General features: G+C 52.9%; 1 protein-coding gene and 1 long non-coding RNA gene across 6 annotated transcripts in view; one reads left to right on the forward strand and one right to left on the reverse strand.

Moving 5' to 3' along the window:
• Nucleotides 1-375: 375 nt before the first annotated feature.
• LOC114815040 lies at nucleotides 376-9,050 on the reverse strand. The gene is made up of 3 exons (XR_003762835.1): nucleotides 8,976-9,050; nucleotides 2,997-3,125; nucleotides 376-777 (listed from the first exon to the last, which is right to left on the reverse strand). It is a non-coding gene; the product is annotated as an uncharacterized LOC114815040 (long non-coding RNA).
• A 502-nt stretch (nucleotides 9,051-9,552) lies between these two features.
• The window catches only part of CBFA2T3 (CBFA2/RUNX1 partner transcriptional co-repressor 3), a 78,781-nt gene continuing 65,879 nt past the window's right edge, over nucleotides 9,553-22,454 (forward strand). For 3 of the 5 annotated variants that reach the window (XM_029074981.1, XM_039913453.1, XM_039913454.1), the window contains exon 1: nucleotides 9,553-9,716. The gene's annotated coding sequence lies outside the window, so the exon portion shown is untranslated. The remainder of the gene's footprint in view (nucleotides 9,717-22,454) is intronic. The other 2 variants (XM_039913451.1, XM_039913452.1) reach the window with 1 other exon arrangement.

The following is a 22,454-nucleotide window of genomic DNA, read 5'->3' on the forward strand; positions in this document are numbered from 1 at the left end:
CCTCCTACTTAGACTGTGAGCCCCATGTGGGAAAGGCACTGTGTCCACACTAATAAATTTGTATCTATGCCAGTGCTTAAAACAGTGTTTGGCACATAGTATGTGCTTAACAAGTACCACTGAAAAAAACAAACCAACAACAGTCCATAGATGGATATAGATGCAAATGCTAAGCTAGATGTTGGGGTGACATGACCTGGAGTGGAGGAATTCAATCGGGGAATTATTCCTAGAGAAATGGGACTTCAGGAGGGCTTGGAATTTGGGGAAGGTTGTGGGGTAAATGAGAAAATGGAGAAGGGATTCAAATTGGTGCTCATGAATTTGGCCCAACTTGGCTAGTCAAAACCCCAAAGGAAATGCACAAGAAAGAAATGGCAGTGGATGCTTTAATATCATTTGCCTAGAAAACATACATCTTATTTACATTTCTGGTCATGAGTCAGGCTTTCTGACCCAGTTAATTTAGGTGAATAAAAGCAAAGCAGTTCTTGAGCTGTGAAGTGTCAGAAAGAAAGCATGAGTGGAGAAGCTATAGGCTGTGAGCCAAATGGCCGTATCATCTCAGATTACTGAACCAGAGACTTTCCCAGACAATGATTTGAGACCAAGATTTCCGCCTCCCCCAAATTAAAAATACCCACTTGTTAAACAAGGAGCCTGCAGTTAATGGCGTGGTAAGGAGGTCTCTGCAGGCAGAGTTGATCAAAGCTGAGGGCGTAAGAAATAGAGGCTCCAATCTGCCAAAGTGGAAGAAGTGGTGCCGACGGGATGGAACTAAAATGAAAGAGTTGTGAAGTTTTAGTCCCGGTGAGTGTCAAAAGTGCTCCCACCAGTTCCAACTTTACTGTCTCTTTTGCCTAAACAAATCCACTCCCTCCTACTAGCCACCAGCTGATGTTGGTGAGAATGGCCAGACTCTATTCAGGGAAGGGTGACACATTCTAGGGACAACCAGATTTGGGAAACCAAAACCAAGGAGGACAAAAGAAATGTTCTAAGGATACAGCAGTGCCAAAACTCAGAAAGTGCTGCGTCTGCGCTGAGGAGTTGGAGCCGATTGCCCCAGATTATAAAGTCGTCCTTCGGCTCGAAAGCAAAACTGTTGATGGTGAGATTGCATCCATCAGCTTGTCTCCCACAGAAGACCACTTGCACATGGTGTCCATGAAAATGCAGCAGCGTATTTTGGGGGGCCCTTGCTTTTTGAGAGGGTGAGCACTGCCCAGACAGTAATGCTACATTTTCCCTCCACCAACATGTGTTTATGTTGTGTAGAGGCAGCGTGGCTTAGTGGATAAAGCACGGGCCTGGGTGTCAGAAGAACTTGGGTTCTAATCCCGGCTCTGCCACGTGTATGCTGTGTGACCTCGGGCAAGTCGCTGAACTTCTCTGGGCCCCAGTTACCTCATCTATAAAATGGGGGCTGAGACTGTGAGTGCCACGTGGGACAGGGACTGGGTCCAACCTGATGAATTGCACCTACCCCAGAACTTAGAACAGTGCCTGGCACACGGTAGTGCTTAATGAGTACTATTATTATTATTATTGTTGATAAAAGTAGTAATATTAATCTGTTTTTACAGTAGTGGTGATGGTTTGCCCTGAGACAGCCACACTCTCCTCCTTGGTCCCCCTAATACCCAGTGGCATCTATTGTAAGGTGACTGATTCGGACTGTGTTTTCCTCTTCCTTGCAAAAGCAAGAAACAAAACCAAAACAAAGAAAATAGCTACCACCCCACTCAACTATGTAGATCGGAGTCCAAAAATGTCCAGACTCTATTCAGGGAAGGATGACACATTCTAGGGACAGAACGGCAGCCTCAAACAGTCACATCTGTCTCTGGGCAGATTTGGGAGGACTGTTCTCAGCAACTGAGTGCAGTTGTTTCCCCTGAGCACCCCTGCTCTGAGGAGGAAAGAGTTCTCCAGAACAAGGTGCCCTCCACACCCATCTCTGAGAGCCAATCTTCATCGGGGCCATGTAGCCTTGTCCTGGGCTGGGCTATCAACTCCTCGAATGGCCAGCCCATATGTCCCAGGTAGCTCTGTTCCTTCCTAGATGATGACCAATCTCCTCCTCCTCACTGAACATCCTGATCAGAAGAGGAACGAGAGGGAAGTGGCACTTGTAGACAGTGAGAAGTGGGAGAGGAAAAAATCAAAAACTTTAAAACGAGAAAATCCCACAGTCTTTAACTCACTGGCTCGGAAGCCGGGGCAGGGGTACCCCAATTCCCCAGAAGCCCTCCTTTTTGAAGTCAAGCCAGCGGAAGGATACATAAAAAGAGAAACGTCTCACCCTGCTCATTGTCCTCCTGTTCCCTGGATCTAATTTATATGCTGTTGAGGAGTGAGACTCCCACTGCCCATGTACAAAGTATTGACCATTAGAAAGGACTATAATGGAAGTCCTGTTGCAGGGTGAGGGAAAAAAGGAATAAAATTAAAATACGCTCTTACTCTCATCCCCGTGTTAGCCAGGCCACCTGGGACCGGGCAAACTTGCTGCCCCGCTAGTCCATCCCCCCGCCACCTTCCGGAACTAAGCCAGTGGAACAACATGGGCTTTGAAGAAAAAAACAAATGGAGAAGAGAGAGATGGTGCATCTTGCTGGTTGTCCCTCCTGCTACCTGGTCCAGCTAAAGGTAGACCGGCATGATGCAAAGTGATCAAGAAAGGAGTGGTTGACCAGAAACTTCTTAAGGGTCACAAAATGATGCGGTAAAAGTGAAAACAGCACCAAATGCCACAAACCACAAACAGGACCGCAAACCAATGACGGTCTTTATGTGTGCACGGTGTGATTGGGACTGCGGGCCCCGCACTGGCCTTCTCAGCCCCTAACGTAATCACTAGGTGAATTTCACCGCCAGGAGCACTTTCCTTGAGTACCCAGGGCAACTGCCTACACTCCCTCACATGTGGTCTGTGCTCAGCTCCCTGAGAACAAGTTCCCTTGGGCAGAAGGTGTAGAAGTGCTCTTACGTACCACTGTCTGGGCCGGGAAGCAGAACTCGGATGCCAACGACCAGGTGTACTTAGCGGCAGGCTGCTAGCAGCAGGCCAACCCCCGAGGTAATTTGTTGGGACCAGTCGTCTATAAAGCTGAAGGATGAGTCTGCAGGGAAAGAGGGCATTTCCAAGAGAGAAATTTGTCAGTAGAAAATATCATTTCAGTCCCAAATCTGCAACGGGCGCAAAAGCCGGGCCCTTAGTCCCCAAGCGATGTTAAGGATGATAGAGCTGAACCTGCAAAGCCAAGCGTGTCCCGTTAGTCCTGTCTCCCGGCCCTCCCCAAGGATTCTGACACCACCAAGTCCACCTGGTCGGCCAAACAATTTCTCAGAATCTGCACTAGGTCAGTAGCTGTCAGTCGGGAATGGCCCCAGGTCAGTCTAGAGGCAGGCAAGAGAAAGGAACGCAGTGGCACTTCTGCCTGGCCTGCTCATCCTAGCTTTCCCCAGCTCAGACAGGCTCAAGGACCACAAGGACTAGGAATCATATTAGTGAGAATAATAATAATTGTGGAATTTATTAAGTTCTTACTATGTGCCAAGCACTGCACTAAGAACTGGGGCAGATACAAGATAATGAGGTCCCACATGGGGCTCACGGTCTAAGCAGGAGAGAGAACAGGTATTGAGTCCTCATTTTGTAGCTGAGGGAACTGAGACACAACGAAGTGAAGTGAGTTGCCCAAGGTCACACAACAGACTAGTGGCAGAGCCAGGATTAGAACCCAGGTCCTCTGACTCCCAAGCTCATGGTCTTTCCACAGGCTTGGAAAGCATGCATGGCGTAGTGAGAAGCAGCAAGGTGTAATGGATAGAGCACGGGTCTGGGAGTCGGAAGTTCTAATCCCAGCTCGGCCACTTGTTGGCTGTGTGACCTTGGGCAACTCATTTCGTTTTTCTCTGCCTCAGTTACCTCACCTGTAAAATGTGGATTCAGACTGTGAGCCCAGCGCTTAGAACAGTGCCCCAGCGCTTAGAACAGTGCTTGGCACATAGTAAGCACTTAACAAATACAATTATCATCATGTGGGACAGGGACTACGTCCAGCCCGATTTGCTTATATCCACCCCAGTACTTAGTATAGTATTTGGTGCACAGTAAGCACTTGAGAAATACCATAATTTTTGTTATTATTACACTCCGTGCTGACTAACTTAACTAACTCCCTTTTGTTCACATGCCAATGAGCCAGGACTTGGTGGGCTGAAGGAACCATGGATTTTTTTCAATCTCAGTGAGGATCACTGGTTTCTGGGAGAAATGCCCAAGAAGCACCTACCTTAGCCTGCGAGCCCCACGTGGGAACCCCCCACCCCACCCCTCAAAAAGGTGGGACAGGGGCAGGATCTGATCTGATGATCTTGAATCTACTCCAGCACTTAGCTCATAGTAACCGCTTACCAAATAGCACAATTATTATTATTACAAAGGATGATAAATCTTAGCCAATCCCAACTCCTGAGGGATGGGGGAAGAGGATCGTTTTACTTTGATTTTCTCCTGCATTCTTTCTGTAAAAGAGATCAGGCTCATCAGGGAAAAAAACCTGGTGAAATTAATGGTGAGGACCAGTAGTTCTCATCATCTTCATCGACATCACTCATCACTGGTAGTATTTACTGAATCGCTATTTTGTCGGGAGCTATATGGGGAGTTCAAAGGAAGACGTAAAAGCTTAGCCCCTGTTGTCAAGGGGTCCCTAATCTAACGAAGGAGGAAGGCAAAAAACAAATTCACAGACATAGATTTAAAAAAAAGCGCCAGTCCCCGGGGCGGAAAGACTTCAGCGTTTGACTGACAAAGCATCAGCAAAACTACTGCACGCAAAGCCCCAAGGAAGAGCTGGACTAAGTGGTGTGAGCATTGTGTTAAGGTTATCCTGCTCCTCTCTCACCCACTACAATCACCTGCCCTTCTAAAGATTAAAATGCAAGCCAAGCCGTAGGTCAGAACTGGGCCCAAAATTTTTCAGAGGGAACCAGCGCCGATTTGCTCTCCAAGACAGTCGGTCACGATCATCATCATCACCTGAATACCCAAAACAAGATGCGTCACCTTTCTAAGCACCGAGTGGAACACTTTTAAGTTTAGACAGAGACCCTGCTCCCAGAAGCATATTCTCCATGAATGCGAGTTCTGCACTGCAGGCATTCACGTTCACCAGGCAGCTGATTTCCCAAACTTTTCTAGCCTGAGAAATGTCAAGCGGCCCACAGAACATTCACCTGCCTGCCCCACAAGTGTCAGAGCCTCAACAACGCCTCTGAGCAAGCCGAGCCCAAAGAGATGGAGAGCTGATTCCGAGTTGACTTTTCAGTCTTGATTACAGTTCTCTCCCCTCACTGGCCGATTTCCTCTAGGTGTATCTTAGGTCCTCGCAGATCCCTGGTTTAGGAGACCATAATCGTTTCTGTAGCGGATTTAACTTGATACGTCTCCGCGGCGGGTTTCTAGTGATTCTACAGTTTTACTCAAACCACTGTATTTGCGGATATCTTACTTCCCGAACCTTTGTCGAGGCCTGTGTTCCGCTACCCGTTTTGATGAGTTAAGTTGCGGTTTGAGTAGCGCAGCAATTTAACTCACGATGCAACGTGTCTGCGTGATAAATATAAGGGTCTCTGAAATATCACTCCGAGTAAGAGACGCCGCTGAGGAAAGCAGGAGCAAGTTGCAAGTCTGGCATCAGCAGTAATACCAATAAGAGGCAGCACTGGCAAAGTCTTTTCTACAAGGCCAATAGGCCCTAGTGACGGTCTTCTGCGTCTTGGCATCTCTCCCCCCCTCAATCTCCTTCCCGCTCTCCTCCCCGCAAATGTTTCTGGCCCGACTCGACGACTTCTCCTGCTCCCACTGGGAGGCGAGGAAAGGCACCAGCGGACCCTTAATTTTACATCCTTCAGATTCGGCCCTCTCGAACTCTATATGCAAACGGTACGCCAAATGGCATGCAAATCGGTATAAATATATCATTAGCATCTTATTTGAAGACGATGCTACTGCCAGTGATCGCTAGCCATGTGTGCCCACTGTTGGGCCGACTGTCTCTGTCGCTGAATTGTCCATTCCGAGCACTTTGCACAGTGCTCTACACACAGTAAGCTCGCGATAAAAACGATTGAACGAATGAATGAATGTGTGCCAACGTGACTGAGAAAACCAAAGGGAGAGCCACGAATGGCTAAGACCGAGAACTTTGGCACTTTCTCCTCACAAGCCTGCGGCCTCTCCTCCTACCTCCGAGAGAAAGAGGCGACGGCGGGAAAGGCCCCGGGGACAAAATGGAGAAGAAACGCAGTCAACGTGCGTCTCTTTCGATTTCGAGATTTCTGAGACGATATCCATTCACTCCATGGAACTTATCGAGCGCTTACTGTGTGCAGAGCACCGTACTGAGCCCTTGGAAAGCACAACGCGAGAAGCAGCGTGGTTCAGTGGCAAGAGCCCGGGCTTGGGAGTCAGAGGTCATGGCTTCAAATCCCGGCTCAGCCGCTTGTCAGCTGTGTGCCTTTGGGCGAATCACTTAACTTCTCTGGGCCTCAGTTACCTCCTCTGTAAAATGGGGATTAAGACCGCGAGCCCCACGTGGGACAATCTGATCGCCTTGTATCCTCCCTGGCGCTTAGAACAGTGCTTCGCACTGAGTCAGCGCTCAACAAATGCCATTATTATGTATTATTATTACAATTCGGCCACAGAGAGAGACGATCCCTACCCAAGGACGGGCTCGCGGTTTGGAAGGGGGAGACAGACGACGAAAAGAAAGAAGTGGACGGGCAAGAATAATCATAACGCTGGTATTTCTGTGCGAGATGGTGTCCGGGAGTTAAAGAGGGCGTGGGTGGTGGGGAAGGGAGTGAGGCCGGAGGCCTTTGCGGGGAAGAGGTTCGAGGGGCAATCGGGGGTGGAGGGGTTGACTGAACCCGGGCTTGGGAAATTGAAGACTACGTCGGCATTCAGTGGAGAGCGTGCAAATGGCATGCCAATCAATAAAGAGGGCCGGAGGGCGAGGCCGAGGTGGGGGAAGAGAGGAATCCTGCATCTCTTGTTCCCTTTGGACCAGGAAAGCGCTGGAGCTTTTGTGCGGCTTCGGCCGTGGAGGCGGCGGGAGCTGCTGCGGGGGCAGGGCGCCCTCTGCAGGCCCGCGCGGGCGGCACAGCGGCCGGGGCCGGGGCCGGGGCCGGGCGGCCGGGCGGGCGGGGGGGGGGGGGCGGGGGAGACCCCCAGAGACACAGACAGAGACCGCGCCGCCAGCGCACAGAGACAGGGAGGCATGGGCGGCAGAAGGAAGGGGCGACGGGTGATGGGGGCCCAACCCACATAAACGTTGGGGAGAGAAAAAGTCAGGGGCAGAACTGGGCTGGGCTGGGCTGGGCAGGGCTGGGCTGAGCAGGACTGGGTTGGGCAGGACTGGACAGGGCAGGACTGGGCTGGGCTGGGCAGGACTGGGTTGGGCAGGACTGGACAGGGCAGGACTGGGCTGGGCTGGGCTGGACAGGGCAGGACTGAGCTGGGCTGGGACTGGACAGGGCAGGACTGAGCTGGGCTGGGCTGGGCAGGGCTGGGCAGGGCTGGGCAGGACTGGGCACACGTTGGGGAGGTGCCAGGCGGGGTCAGGGGAAAGGCCGGGAAGGAGGACGAGGAGGGGAGGGAATCCCTTTCCAGTCCCACCCCCACCGCACCTCAGATCCCCAGGAGCAGCCCCCCCCCCCCCCCAGAAAGACCAACCCAACCGGGACAGAAAGTCCCGACCAACTCCGGCCTCATTTGTCGCGACCGAGGTGCCCGGGGACCCCCCACCCCCCGACCCTTCCCGGGAGAGGGGGACCCGGGTGGCCGGCCGCCCGGCCTCGGAGGCGGAGAGACCCAGAGAGAGAGGGCAGGAGGGCTGCCGGGGTGACCGCTCCCCTGGGCCTGGGGAGCCCGGGGAGGAAAGACGAGGGCAGGAAGCGCCCTTCCTCTCATTCATTCATTCATTCATTCCACAGTATTTATTGAGCGCTTACTATGTGCGGAGCACTGGACTGAGCGCTTGGAATGGACGGTCGGGCACCGTATCGAGACCATCCCCGCCCAACGCCGGGCTCCCAGTCTGAACAGACAGCAGAGCGAAACGGAACAAAACAAAACATCCTCGAGATAAATAGAATCGAGGAGACAGACACCTCATTAACAAAATAAATAGGGTCATAAATAATATATACAAACGGGCACACTCTCCTTCCCATCCCCTTCCCCCCAGCCCCTCCTCACTCTCACACACACATCACAGACGACCCCCCCACACACACACCCCCGCAGGCCCCCCCCAAGCCGCGGTGCCCGGCCCGCCGGCTGCCAGCCTTGGGCACTCCCTGGCGAGGGAGGAGGAGGAGGAGGAGGATCGGGGTTGGGGGCGTCCTGACAGCTCCGCGGCGCTGAGAAGTTGCCGGCGGGGAGGTGTCGGGGCGGCGCGGCAGATGGCCCCGGCGGGAGGAGCCGGAGGGGAGCGGCGGAGGCGGTGCCCGGGGCAGGGGCGGCGGCGGGGCCCGGACCAGGGGCGGCGGCCGGGCCCGGGGCAGGGGCAGGGGCAGGGGCAGGGGCAGGGGCAGGGGCAGGGGCAGGGGCAGCGGAGGCGGCGTGGTCGGAGGCTCCCGCAGCGGCCCTAGGAGCGGAGTCCCCGCGCCGACCCGAGCTCGGAGGGGCCAGCGCTGCGGAGACGGGGCAAAAAACGGCGCAGACGCGGTGCGAAAACGGCGCAAGCGGTGCAGACGCGGTGCCGACGGTGCCGACGCCGTGCCAACGGGGCAGAGACGGTGCAGGGGCGGTGTAGACGCGGGGCGGGCGGTGCCGAGACGGTGCCAGCGGTGCCCAAGCGGGGCCAAGGGGAGCGGTGCCCGCCTCCCCCCCCCCACCCCAACACACCCACACTGCCAGACACGCGCGCCTCCTAATCTAGGAGCCCCCTCCCCACCTCGGCGGCGGCCCCTGGCAGCCCCGGTGCCCCGGTGCAGGCGGGAGGAGGGGAGGTCCATGGCGCGGGCGTGAGCCGGGCGCGCCGAGGGGCGGAGGAGGAGGAGGAGGAAGAGGAGGAGGAGGAGGAGGAGGAGGAGGAGGAGGAGGAGGAGGAGGAGGAGGAGGAGGGCCGGGCGAGCAGGACGCGGAGCCGCTCGATGGGAGCAGCGCCGGCTGCAGGTGGAGCAGCGCCCGGGGCGCCGGAGGGGCAGAGGAGGCGGGCAGCGCCGGGCGGCTGCCTCGACTTACCCTGAGCGACGCGGAGCCGGCCGGAGACCCCCCTCCCTGCCCGACAGGCAGCTCCTCCCTCCCGCAGACAGACAGACGGACAGACAGCCCCCTACCAAAGAGCCGCCGAGAGGAGAGGCTCCGCCGCCGCCGCCGCCGCCGCCGGATTTACAAAGCGGGGGGCTGCGCCGCCCGCCCCCCGCCCGCCTCTGTGCCCCGGGGCCCCCAGCGGGGTCCGGAGGAGGGGATGGGGCCGGGAGCCTGAAGGCGGGCCGGGGAGGCGGCCGGACGGCCGGCCGGACGGCCGCGGGGATTCCCCGCCGCCCCGCTGCGGGACCGGCTCCTTCCCCCCTCGGTTGCCCGCCTCCTCCGCTTGCCGACACCCAGGCGCGCCCGCTCGGCCCCTCCGGGATTCCTGCCTTGTCTCGGGATCGGAACATTACCTCTCCGCCTCTCCGCCGACCTCAGGACAGTAAGTCGTAAGCCTTGCCCGGACCGTGCTCCCGGGCTCCCGGGCCCCCGGGCCCCGCTGTCCCCGCTGTCCCCGCTGTCCCCGTGCGCCTGTGCCCCCATACCCCCACGGCCCTATGTCCCCGTGCCCCCGGGCTCCCCCTGCCCCTAGGCCCCCATGTCCCCATGCTCCTATGCCCTCATGCCTCTGTGCCCCTATATCCCCATGCCCCTATGTCCCCGTGTCCCCATGCCCCTAGGCCCCCATGCTCCCCAAGCCCCTAGGTCCCCATGCCCCTAGGCCCATGTTCCCCATGCCCCCGTGTTCCCCACGCCCCTATGTCCCCATGCTCCCCCTGCCCCTATGCCCCCACGTTCCCCATGCCCCTATGCTCCCCATGCCCCTATGCCCCCTTGTCCCCGTGCTCCTGTGCCCCCATGGCTCCATGCCCCCCGTGTCCCTATGCCCCCATGCCTCTATGCCCCCCCGTGTCCCCGTGCCCCCGGAGCCTGGCTTTCCCGGATTTCCCCCCGGCCCCCGGGGGAGTGGGGGCATGGGTTGCTTCCGAGCCGAACCGGCCCGTGCCCCCCTCACCCCTCCCGGGCCCTTCCAAAATAGAGAATTTTCATGATGAATTAGAAAAGCAGCGCGGCTTGGCGGAAAGGGTCCGGGCTCGGGAGTCCGAGGTTGTGGGTTCCAATCCCCACTCCGTCACTCCGGCGCGTAGAACAGTGCTTGGCACCTACTAAGCGCTTAACAGATACCGTCGCTATTGCGGTTCTTAGCTGCGTGACTTTGGGCAGGTCACTTCACTTCTCTGGGCCTCAGTCAACCTCATCTGTAAAATGGGGATGAAGACTGGGAGCCCCACGTGGGACAACCTGATTTATCTCGTATCTACCCCAGCGCTCAGAACCGTGCCTGGCACCTAGTAATCGCTTAACGAATACCGTCGACCTCATCAGCGACTAGCCCAGGCGGGTCCGCACGGAAGCCGGGAGGTTGGAGGGGATCGATTTTTCTGCTTCCGTTGCTGAATTGTCCATTCCAAGCGCTCAGTACGGTGCTCTGCGCATAGCACTCAATAAAAAACATTGAGTGAATGAATGCCCCCCCGAAGTGACCGGTCCTGAACCCCCACCCCCCGACCCGAAGCAGCGTGTGGTTTAGGGGCATAGAGCCCGGGCTGGGGAGTCAGGGGTCGTGGGTTCTAATCCCGGCTCCGCCCCCTTGTCAGCTGTGTGACCGTGGGCAAGGCACCTCAATTCTCCGGGCTTCAGTGCCCTCATCTGGAAAATGGGGGTGAAGACTGTGAGCCCCACGTGGGACAACCCGATGACCTCGTATCTACCCCAGCGCTCAGTACGGTGCTTGCCACATAGTAAGCGCTTAGCGGACACCAGCGGTGTTATCATCCGGCCACGAAGACCTCCCCCCCCCCCCCCCATCTGCAAAGTCTCCCCTCCGGTGCCATCCTCAGAGTTGGCAAACTTTTTGCGGACCGTTGCGGGACGGTGATGCCCTCCGCCGCCGTTTGGGGCGGGGGGCCGGGGGAGGGGAGGGTGACTGGGCGAGGCGGCTTGGCCCCTGTCCGACAGTGGCAGGGGTCGGTGCCCTTATCAACTCTAAGTGGCAGGGGCAGCTTGGGCAGATCCGCTCGGTTTCCTAACAGAGAACGGGCGAGGGGCTCGGCCTGGGCATATCGGGTGCTGCGGTTCGGTTGGAGGTTGAGGGGTTTGGGGGTTTGGGTTTCCGAAGTCGGATTTAGGGCACGGTGGTGGTTAGGGGTGAGAGGGGCGCGGGGGGAACCCGCCCTCCCCTCCACCCCCTTCACACCCCGCACCCCTTTCCATCATCAGAAGGCAGGGAGAAGTTGTGCCGTGATGGATTGGTTTTTGTCTGTGCCCCGATCTGGACAGGGATGTGGGCCGGGGCGCCCGGGGCTCCGGAGTCGGCTCCGGAGGTCGGGGAAACGCCAGCTCCCGGCGCGGTCCTGGCACCGTCCTGGCGCGGTCCTCCCTCGCTTCCACGTGGACGGGTCCACAGCCCCACAGCCGAGGGGCACACGCCCCTCCAGCCCCTCCAGCCCGAGCGGCGCTGGGGCTCCTAGCTAAGAATGTGGGAACTTGGCAAGGGAAGTCTGGGCAGACTTGCGGGGACAGATGGTTGGAAACCCAAAGTCCCCAGACAGTTCTAAAAGAAGCAGAAGGTGCAGAGAGGCTGGTGGGATGCGCCGCTCTGGGGAACTAAGCTCTGAGCGCACGCACATCCACGGTTTTCCCTCCCTGGTCACGGGAGCTCGCTGGGAGCTCGCCGGGAGCTCGCTGGGAGCTCGCTGGGAGCCGGGATGCTTCCTGGAAGGAATGAGGTGCTAACTGTGGCAACCGCAGGGGAGGGGGGGGGGGGGTTGGGGCCTGGGGGAAATGTACGAGCTAAAGCCACCCCCCCCCCCCCCAGACACACACACGTCCCGCGGGACAAAGTGGGTCACAAATATCCTGTGCTGAGAAAGGATTCAGTGGGGCCAAATCCTGGCTGTTTCAGGAGCATGGGAGAAGAGGAAGGGGGATCTGGAAGTGTTTGAGTTGTTTGTGGTTTTCTTCGCTAGGAGGATAGGGATGACCTGACTTAAGGAGAGTCCTAACCCTTGGGCCGGTATATTGATTGGCTCAAATATCCCAGGTTCGTGCAGCCTCCCCGCACGGCGCCTAAACAGGGGTCACAGATGGGGCCGGGGTCTCTGACCATTCCCGAACCACGGGGAAAGTTGTTTAGGGTGAGGTCAGGAAGGCGTTCGGTCCGTAGCGTGAAGGTCACGGGTTGCTCTGGGCTTTGAAGATTGTGTTGCCGTTCGAGGAAAGAAGTAATCGGGACTTGACACTTAGAAAGTTGGATCTTCCTTGGAGCTTGGACTGCAAGCAGCCTAGAGTATTCCTTCTATAATGGGCAAAGGGGCAGGAGGTCCCTGCCTGAAAGCAGAATTGCTGGGTATTTGTTTCAAAAGGATGGTGAGGGCAGGGCCACGAGGGACGTAAAAGCTTTGGAGCAGCTTTTCGTGATGTACCGCTTACCCTCTTCCCGTTTCTTTTTCGTCGTGGAGATGGAAAAACTGTTCCGTTCAATAAAATATCAAAGGTGACTGGGAAGAGTTCCTGCAGAAGGCGACTGTTCTTGGTTTGGGGTTTTTTCTGAGCGAGTCGGTCACTGAAACCCTGTTTAGGGTACGGTTTGGGGGGATGGGCTGCTGAGGCTGGACCACTACATTTATACCCAGTGGGTTTAAAGAGGATGAAAAGATGTATCCTTAGAGCTGCGCAGAGGAAAAGGGAACAGTAGGTGTAAGCAGTGTGAGCAAACCTGGGCAGAGAGTGGGAGATAGAGACAGATGGGGAGAGGGAGAGAGAGAGAGATAACAGAATCATTTTGCTGGAGCAGTCTGCCTCCCTAAGGAACCCTCCTGGATGTCTGATGCGATGCCACGTAATGAAAGGTTATGAAAGTTACCTGGAATCTCTGACCACTGTTATTGCTGCAAATCGATCAACTCTGCCACACTAGAGCATCCAGTCAGGGGCGGCAGAACTGGAGCAGCTTCAGTCAGTGCTTTGGATGGGAGAGCCACACAGGTGGGCGGGATGAGGAAAGCAGCCTGGGGCTGCCTACCTGCAGCACAACCTGGCGTGTTCTCGGTTATCTAGAATATCCGCATAATTGGGTTACCACCTACAGAAAATCTCTTTCATTTGGCTTCACATATTTTCATTTCTGCATGACTGGAAGAAATTCATTTTCCTTCCTACGCGGAGATCTGGAGAAGCTGCGAGCTTTGGCCACTAATCCTCCCCTCCTTCTCTTAGAGGGTATGGATTTTAACGCCGGTGACTTCGAGCCTTCAGCCCTCCTTTCGGAGCCGTGCTCCTTCCTCGGCAGGGAGAGTTTGAGGTTGGCTTGGAAGGAAGAAGAAGAAAGGAAGGCACTTTTTTAAGATTTCTGTGGAGCTCCACGACCGAGCATAAATTTTGTTCCCTTTGTTAAAACAGCCTTCTGAGACTGCTTCTCCTCGGTGGTCTCGTCAAAACCCACTGGCGATGCTGAAAAAATGTGTCTGGCAGCACAGTCTGGTGAGAGAAATTCTTGAAAAGTCCAGAATCCTGGGGCCCAGCCTTGCCACCGACTCACAGAAAGGAATCACTTAGTATCTCTGGGTCTCAGTTTCTCCAACTACAAAATAGGGATCATTCTTCCCCCTCCTCCTCTTCCTCCTCCTTCATTTCAAGAAATCAATCAGTTGTATTTTTTGAGCACTTACTGCGTGCAGAGTACTATACTAAGCGCTTGGGAGAGTACAGTGCAACAGAGTTGGTATACATGGTCCCTGCCCACACCGAGCTGACCGGTGTAGTATAGAGAATACAGTATAGTGCAATACTATGGTATACGGTATATAGTACAGTATAATATAGTCTCCTCCTCCTCCGTCCCGCATCCGAATGCTTTGAAGAGAAATGAGATAAAGAATAGATTAGCTTCTGGGCAAAGATAAGTTGTTACCCTTATTCCCTAGTAACACAGTGGAGGCTACTCCATATTAGTCCTGGTTAATGTTAGATCGATCCCAAGCCTGGATCTAAATTTACCCTTTCCTGTTCGGAAACACCTGCTAATGATATGGGATTCACTAGGGACTGTAATTGCTCTCCCGTGGATTGCTATGGGAGTTAGGTTTCCATAAAACTGCCCTAACCAGGCTCCAGCCTTGCCCCACACCCCATCCCGACTGCCCCTTCCCACCTTCCCCACCCCCCGCCGGCAGGCGGTCTTCTTCTTCCATCCCAGCTGCTTCCTCAGTTTCCTGCATTTCCCCTAATCCCTTGTGAATGATTTTCCAAACAGTCTTCTCCCATTCTGAATAATTTTAAGTTCACAAAGAGTTGACAATCACCGAAAATCCCAGAACTGCTTAATATTATTCACTCGTCTAATGATCGACCCCATTGTAGCTCAGGGAGCTTACGGTAAGTTCCCACTGAAGCAGTGAGGAGAGGAAGAGAGGGACGACCAACGATTTGAATCCAAATGATGTTAGGACTGGAATATGCAATCGTGACCGGTCATTTGTCCACTTATCTAATGGGAGTCTAGAATGGTGGCTTTATTCGTTTGACCAGCCATGCACCTTCCATTAGAGGGTAGGTTGGAAAGAAAAGGTTGGTGCTTCATTGCAAGTCCGTTTATACAGGAACCTGGAGAATGGCTTTTTTCTTTCAGTTAGTTATGGTATTTATTCAGTGCCTACTGTTCGCCGGGCACTGTGTTAAGCTTGGAGGTGAATCCTAGGGGAGCGGTTCAGGCCCAGTCCCTGTCCCCCACGGGGCTCACAATCTAGGTTGGCGGTGGGGGGCGGGGAAGGATAAAGGTAGAGAAAATCAATTCCAGACAAAGGGAGCATTTAAAAATACAAGAATAAAAGATAAAAAGCAAAATAGATAAGTGTACCGGTCTAGGAGGGAGCTGTGCTGTTATCTCTCAGTCTCTGCTTCCAAACTGCCACAGCTTTCCAGCATTCAGTGAAAGCAGAGATGATTTGCCCACACCCTTCTTTCTGATCTGCTCCTGTCAGTGCTTGTCAATGCGTGGTCAGAGCGCGTCCTGGGTTCTGTTGCCATAAGGAGCTGGACGTTGCCGCCAGGACAGAGGCTGCTGGGAATCCATCCATTCTAGGGTTTTCCGAGTGGGGTCTGTATCCCAAAGAGCTGTTTAAAACCCGCCTATCGCGCTAACAACCCTTTCCTGAGAGTTTCAGTGCAACTTCAGGGAGGGCCAGGTGGTGATGTGACTGATCTCTGGAGAACAGTGATAATAATGATGGCACTTAGAAAGCGCTAACACTGTGCTAAGCTATGGTGTAGGTACGAGAGAATCAGAGCAGACAGTCCCAGCAGGTGACTTGTTCCCTTTTTCCAGCTGAGGAAACAGAGGCCCAGAGAGGTGAAGTGACTTGTCCTAGATCACACAGCAAAACTGCAGAGTTGGACTATCACCCGGTCTTCATGCTCTTGCCACTACCCCACACTCATCTTTAGTGGTATTTATTGAGCATTTACTATGTGCAGAACACTGTACTAAGCACTTGGGAGAGTACAATACAACAGAGTTGGCACACACATTCCCTGCCCGCTACGAGCTTATGGTCTAGAGACAAGTTTACAGTCTACCCTCCCTCTTCATATCCTTGTCAATCAGTGATGCGTTCAAGAAAGGAATTATAAATTGGGTGGTTGACTTACTCTTGGTCAGTTCTCAAAAACTGGTTTAAATTGAACCCAGATCCAGGTTTGAAATAGGCATTGCTGTCTTCCACACTTAGGTTAATCACCCATCGATTGTTCCTGTCCAAATGTGCCCAATTAATGGAAAAGGAAATGATCTTTTCTGCTCCTATAATGATTTTTGACTAAAGATCAAAACTTAGGATCTAGACCGTCAGCTCCTTTTGGGAAGGGAACATGCCTACAACTCTGTTATCGTGTACTCTCCCAAGCGCCTAGTACAGGGCTCCTCACATAGCAAGTCCTCAATAAAATCCCATTGATTGATTGATTTAGGATCTCAAACTATTTTATAAATCTTCATTTAAAGTCTCATCTGCCCAGGGAGCCCCTCTGACCCGAGCTACATTCCAAATGGAGAGCTTTGGGGAGGAGGGAGGAGACAGAAAAGATGGAAGTCAAGGGTGTTCACAACCAGGGAACTTGTGTCCATCACAAGTTCTTCTTTCTTTACCCTCCTTAACCCTAACCCTACTCCACTCCTCGCTCCTTCTCCTTGAAGAGACTCCCAACACCAGGACCACATAGACTGCCAGCTTTCTCCCTTCTCCCTCTCCCTCTCCCACTCCTTCTCCCTCTCTCTCTCCCCTTCTCCCTCTCCCTTTTCCTCTCCTTCTCCCTCTCCCTCTTCCTCTCCTCTCTTAAGCTCTGTGGGATGAATCGTATCTTCCAGGGTGGGAGAGTGCCTCAGGGAGGGGCACCCCACCACTGCTTGGCAGACCGAGGAGATTCCCCGGGCCGGGGAGCCAGAGGGATGGCTTTGTGCGTAATCTGCGAGGAGCCTTCCTTTGAAGCAGTCCTGGGAGAAAAGAATCTGTTTCCAGAACCTTGGCATTTGGAATGGAAACTTATTCCACTTAAAGTAATAAATAATTTGGTCATGACTCGTGCTTTTGGACTTGTAACTCTGGGAAATGCCTTGCCTGGAGGGGACCGTCTGAATCGTGCCCCGGAATAATATCAAAGCATTAATAGGGAACGGCTTCTGGGACCTGCAGAGTGTTTCCTGTGGCATTAAAACAGAAGTGAGATTTCTGCTTTTTCTAATCCGTGGGACTTCCCAATGAGCCAGATTGTGTCGGGAAAGAAATGCAAAGATGAAATTTTGCCACAACACCAAAGATGGCTTTTCTGTACACTGTTCCAAATTGCCCTCCCCACCCACCAGGATGCCCGCTGCTCTAAGATTTTCACTGTCTTCCCGTTAAACCCCATGAGGTTATTTCATAATAATTACGATGTTTACTGAGCGCTTACTATATTCCAAGTGCTGGAGCAGTTACAAGATAATGAGATCAGATAGCCTCCCTGCCCCAAGCAGAGCTCACAATCTAAAAGGGAGGGCGAGCAAGTATCTTCTTCCCATTGTTTAGATGAAGAAACTGAGGCACAGAGAAGGTAAGTGCCTTGCCCAAGGTCACATAACAGACAGGTGGCAGAGCCAGGATTAGAATCCAGGTCTCCTGACACCCAGACCTGTGGTCTCTTCACTAAGCCATGCTGTTTCTCTGGGTGAGTAAACCTTGGGGAAAGAAGGAAATAGGCCCTGTCTTTCTCCTCCTCTTCTTCCTCCTCTGCCTCCCAAGGTTCCATGGTATCGGTGCCTCCTTGCTCTCCGCTGCGCCAATGATCCGTGAATCCATTCCCTGTCATCTTCCGCAATTGCTCCCATCTCCTCCCACTCCCAAGGAACATGCTGGGGAGACAAGTGGGTCCCAAAGCAAGTTGACGGGTTAATTGTCTTTTTTTAATTTCCAGGCTGCTCTGAGTGTCAACTTTAGGTCACACTGTCAGTCAACGAGCAAGGCAGTGAACTGGGTCCGACCACTCCCGACTCCTTTTCAAGGCAGTCGTTCTAGGGAGGGAGTCGGGAGGGATCAGCCCTAGTACAGATGAGGGTGAAATTTGCCATAACATCCAAGATGGCTTTTCTCTATGATCTTCCAAATTTTCCTCCCCATTCACCTGCATATCATAGGCCCTAGATGATTCCCTAATACAGAGGGGGAATCTGAGGCACAGAGAAGTTAAGTGACTTGCCCGAAGTCACACAGCAGGCAAGTGGCAGAGCCAGGGTTAGAATGGACTGAGTGAATCTACTTCCATCCATTCAGACCTGCTGGCCCACAGACGGTATGGACTGGGCACAAGACCTGCAGGACGAGGACCAGGGGATGGAAGCAGTCATGTCAGGAATAGAAGGTCAGGTGAGGATGAGGATGGACCAGTCCACTGTGTGCCACTGGCCCCTGAACTTGAATCCCATAAGGACCTGTTCAAGAAAGGATCCTGGTATTCAAGGCTTTGGGAAGCAGACATATCTCATTCCAAGTTCTTGGAGGACGAGTTTGACTCTGACATGCAGAATGAATAACAGTGAGGGGAAAAGCAGAGTGTTGGGTGATGAATGCCGCTGCAAAAAAGACCTAAAAAAGTTCTCTTTTGCTCTTGTCATGGTAGCTTAATAAATGCTGTTATTATTAGTAATAATAATAATGATGATGATGATGGTATTTGTTAAGTACTTACTAGGTTTCAGGCACCGTACTAAGCACTGGGGTGGATATAAGCAAATAAGGTGGGACACCAGTCCCTGTTCCACAAGGGGCTCAGAGTCTCAATCCCCATGTTACAGATGAGATAACTGAGGCCCAGAGAAGAGAAGTGCCTTCCCCAGGTCACACAGCAGACAAGTGCTGGGGCTGGGATTAGAACCCAGGTCCTTCTGTCTCCCAGGCCCGCGCTCTGTCCACTAGGCCACACAGTTTCTCACACTGTTTCCTGGTTGGGTCTGCTTAGACCCAGGGAATCTACCAAGGATAATCCATGCTGCTCAATTTTAGATCGGTAGCGCCCCAGCTGTATGCTGGTGGAAAGTGCCCCGCCAACAACACAAGACCGTCTTTGGAACACGTCCGAGCACTGACAGTCCCACGGTGCTTTCTGTGAGAGCAAGAACACGGCCCGACTAAACACTGGACCACAAGTAATTACATTCACCCTTGTAGCTTCAGATGGAATGCTCCCTCCTGGCCTGGACAACTCGGACAAGCAGAAAAATCACAGAATGTTAACACCGCAGCTCAGTTCTAAACGAGGCGGTTCAGGGGTCAGCAGAGTCCACAGAAGATAGAGTGCTTTGAGAGCCTTTGTGTGGGCAGAGGCTGAGAAAGGTAGCTATGATTTAATTTCACTTGGTTGGTGGTTAATGATTGGGCAGAGCAAACCGCCCTACATTTCTGTAACTGGCTGGTCCGGATTTTGACACAAGGGCCGTATTACATGTTTAAAGCAAGCCATAACAGGACTCTGACCATGAATGCACCCAGAAGAGCTACTGAGGAAAAAATCATAACACTGGAATGTTTTATTGCAAGGTGTTTATGAGCGGCAGGAAATAATGAGAATTAGCATAAGTGCTGCTGCTCAGATGCTCAGAACCATTATGTAAGAGGTGGTTTAAGTTTCACAGCGTGAAACTGGCGTGGACTGGGAAAGCACCAAATCCTCCTTCTTCTGCATCATCTTGGGAGTCCTGAGCCTCTCCGTGAGTCAGCCCCTGTCCTGTCAGTCACCAGAAACGATGAAGGTCGCATCAGGCATTTCTCTCCCAAAACAAGACTGGATGCCTTTTAGCGAGGAGCCCAGAGGCAAAGGGAAAGAGGTAGTAATTGTGGTATCTTAAGCGCTTGCTATGTGTCAGGCACTGTTCTGTGCGCTGGGGTAAATACAAGGTCATTCATTCATTCATTCAATAGTATTTATTGAGCGCTTACTATGTGCAGAGCACTGTACTAAGCGCTTGGGATGAACAAGTCGGCAACAGATAGAGACAGTCCCTGCCGTTTGACGGGCTTACGGTCTAATCGGGGGGGGGGGCATCAGGTTGTCCCACGTGGGGCTCACGGTCTTAACCCCCATTTTACAGATGAGGTAACTGAGGCACAGAGAAGTTAAGCGGCTTGCCCAAAGATACACGACTGACAAGTGGCAGCGTCGGGATTAGAACCCACGACCCTGACTCCTAAACCCGGGCTCTTTCCACTGAACCATGAGTTGGGCTGGACACAATCCCTGTCCCACATAGGGCTCGCAGTCTTAACCCCCATTTTACAGATGAGGTAACTGAGGCACAGAGAAGTTAATTGGCTTGCCCAAAGACACACAGCTGGCAAGTGGCGAAGTCGGAATTAGAACCCACGACCTCTGACTCCCAAACCCGGGCTCTTTCCACTGAGCCATGAATTGGATTGAACACAATCCCTGTCCCACATAGGGCTCACAGTCTTAATCCCCATTTTATAGATGTGGAAACTGAGGCCCAGAGAAGTCAAGTGACTTGTCCAAGTTCATACAGGAGACAAATGGCAGAGCCAAGATTAGAATCCAGGTCCTTCTGACCAGGAGACCCATGCTCTATCCACTAGGCCATGCTGCTTTTACTTCTAGAGCGCCCTGCAGAATCTACACCGAAGTGGAAAGTTGAGCAGTTTTCCCTCCAATCCGATCAGTATACACAGCCAAAGGGTACAGTTCAGGTCAAAAGAGAAAAAAATAATAACCCGTCTTCTCCACCGTCCTAAATGATCTGGATAATTTCTCAGCTCGCCACTCAGCTTTGCCTTTCCTCCCTTCTTTCCCTGCTTTTCTCTGTTTTTCTTCAAGTCTGTTCTCCATGTCTCCCTGACATGGTTTGCGTTCAAACTCCAGTGACGGGGAAATGGTGTTCAGGGTTCAGTCCCGACATGCTCCCCACCCGGCTACCCTGAGGGAGAAGAGATCATAGGCCTTAACCTTGGGGACCCCTCCAAATGTGGGGTCAAGAAGATTGGAGAAAAGGCATTAGCGGGTACCAGCCTAGATTCTCCGGACTTCCCAAATCACATTGCTCAGGGTGCTCTAAATCTAAATCTGTTGTTCCCTGTTAGGACTGCCTTTTAACCAGCATACAGAGAACTGGAAATGGATAGACCAGTATAATACATAACCGTGACCTGGCCTCAGGACTAACAAGAACTTAGGTTCATATAGCGCAATGGAAAAATTCAAGACATTTTCACATCTACTGACCCTTGAGATTCCCCTGTTTGGAAGAGCATTTAAATTCATTTCTGCAAGACTGCATAAAGGTAAAGGAGTTGGGACATCACATCCCCCTTACACTTTATTGTGTGATAAAATTTTGCCTTACCCAATCCTAGGTACTTCAAGTTACCCGCTCTCCAAAATAGGGAAAAATTGTGTTACTCTCTCATAGCTCCTGCTTATCCCCACATCTGTGGAAGGGAGGAAGAAGCCGATATTACTATTCCAGTTTTATAGTAGGGAAACCAAGGCACAGAGAGGTTAAAGTGACTGCCGATGGCCACCCAGTCGACTGGTACCAGGCTACGTCCGGTGGTAGGTCTTCTGAGCCACTGCCCAGTTCTCTTTCAGATAGACCAGTGGTCTTCACATTCTTCATCCTGAGGACCAAGGGATCCCGGACTCCTTGCAGGGAGGGAAGGAGTTGGAGTGAAGAAAGCACTGTGTCAACCCCCAGCTATTTCTCTGAAAAAAACGTTTTTATAATAGGTTTGGGTAGCAGCACCTCAGCCCAATTCTCAAAAAGGAGCAAAGCGAGAGACAGGGCGCTCCAGGGGAAAAAGTTGACCGGTCCAGTCAGTGGCAGTGTCCTGTAGTAAGCGCTTGGGAAAGGACAACAATCAATCAATGGTATTTATTGAGCACTTACTATGTACGGAGCGCTTGGGAGAGTACAGTACAACAGAATTAGCAAACACGTTCCCTTCCCACTGGGAGTTTACAGTCTAGAGGGGGAGACAGATATTAATATGAAAAAATAATCAACACAATTTAAAGATATGTACATAAGTCCTGTGAGCTTGGGGGTGGGATGAATATCAATTGTACAATTCATTATAATTGGTAGACATGATCCCTGCCTTCAAGTAACTTAGAGTCAAATAACTATCCAGGAGCAACAGGGACAATCTGGTTATTATTATTAATATTGTTTACTGTTGTTCTATTTTTTAAGTGCTTACTATGTGTCAAGTACTGCGACACACCTGAGAGACTCCTTTAGACTCTGCAGCCTCCATCCCAGGAGGAAGAGAGAGTGATCACTTTCGCTGTAGCTTGAGGAGTTGCTGACTCTGGATTTCATTAGCAGGTTGCATGACCTTGCCTTTTGAATTTGAGATTAATGGTGGGTAGGGAACCATTAGGGCTTCTTTATCCCCCCAGGTTCTTCTTTTGGGGATCAGGAATGGAAGCTTCTGGGAGAATTGCTTGGAGATCATAGCCTGACAAAGGCCACATTGAGTTGTGGGGAGCTTAGTTGCCTAAGGAACAGGGGGCTGTTTGGCTGAAGCTGGGGTTTATTTTTTCAGTTCCTGGAGTTTGGTGTACTTTCACTGTATTTACT

The sequence above is a fragment of the Ornithorhynchus anatinus genome, chromosome 11 (genome assembly GCF_004115215.2).
Source record: "Ornithorhynchus anatinus isolate Pmale09 chromosome 11, mOrnAna1.pri.v4, whole genome shotgun sequence".
Lineage (NCBI taxonomy): Eukaryota > Metazoa > Chordata > Mammalia > Monotremata > Ornithorhynchidae > Ornithorhynchus > Ornithorhynchus anatinus.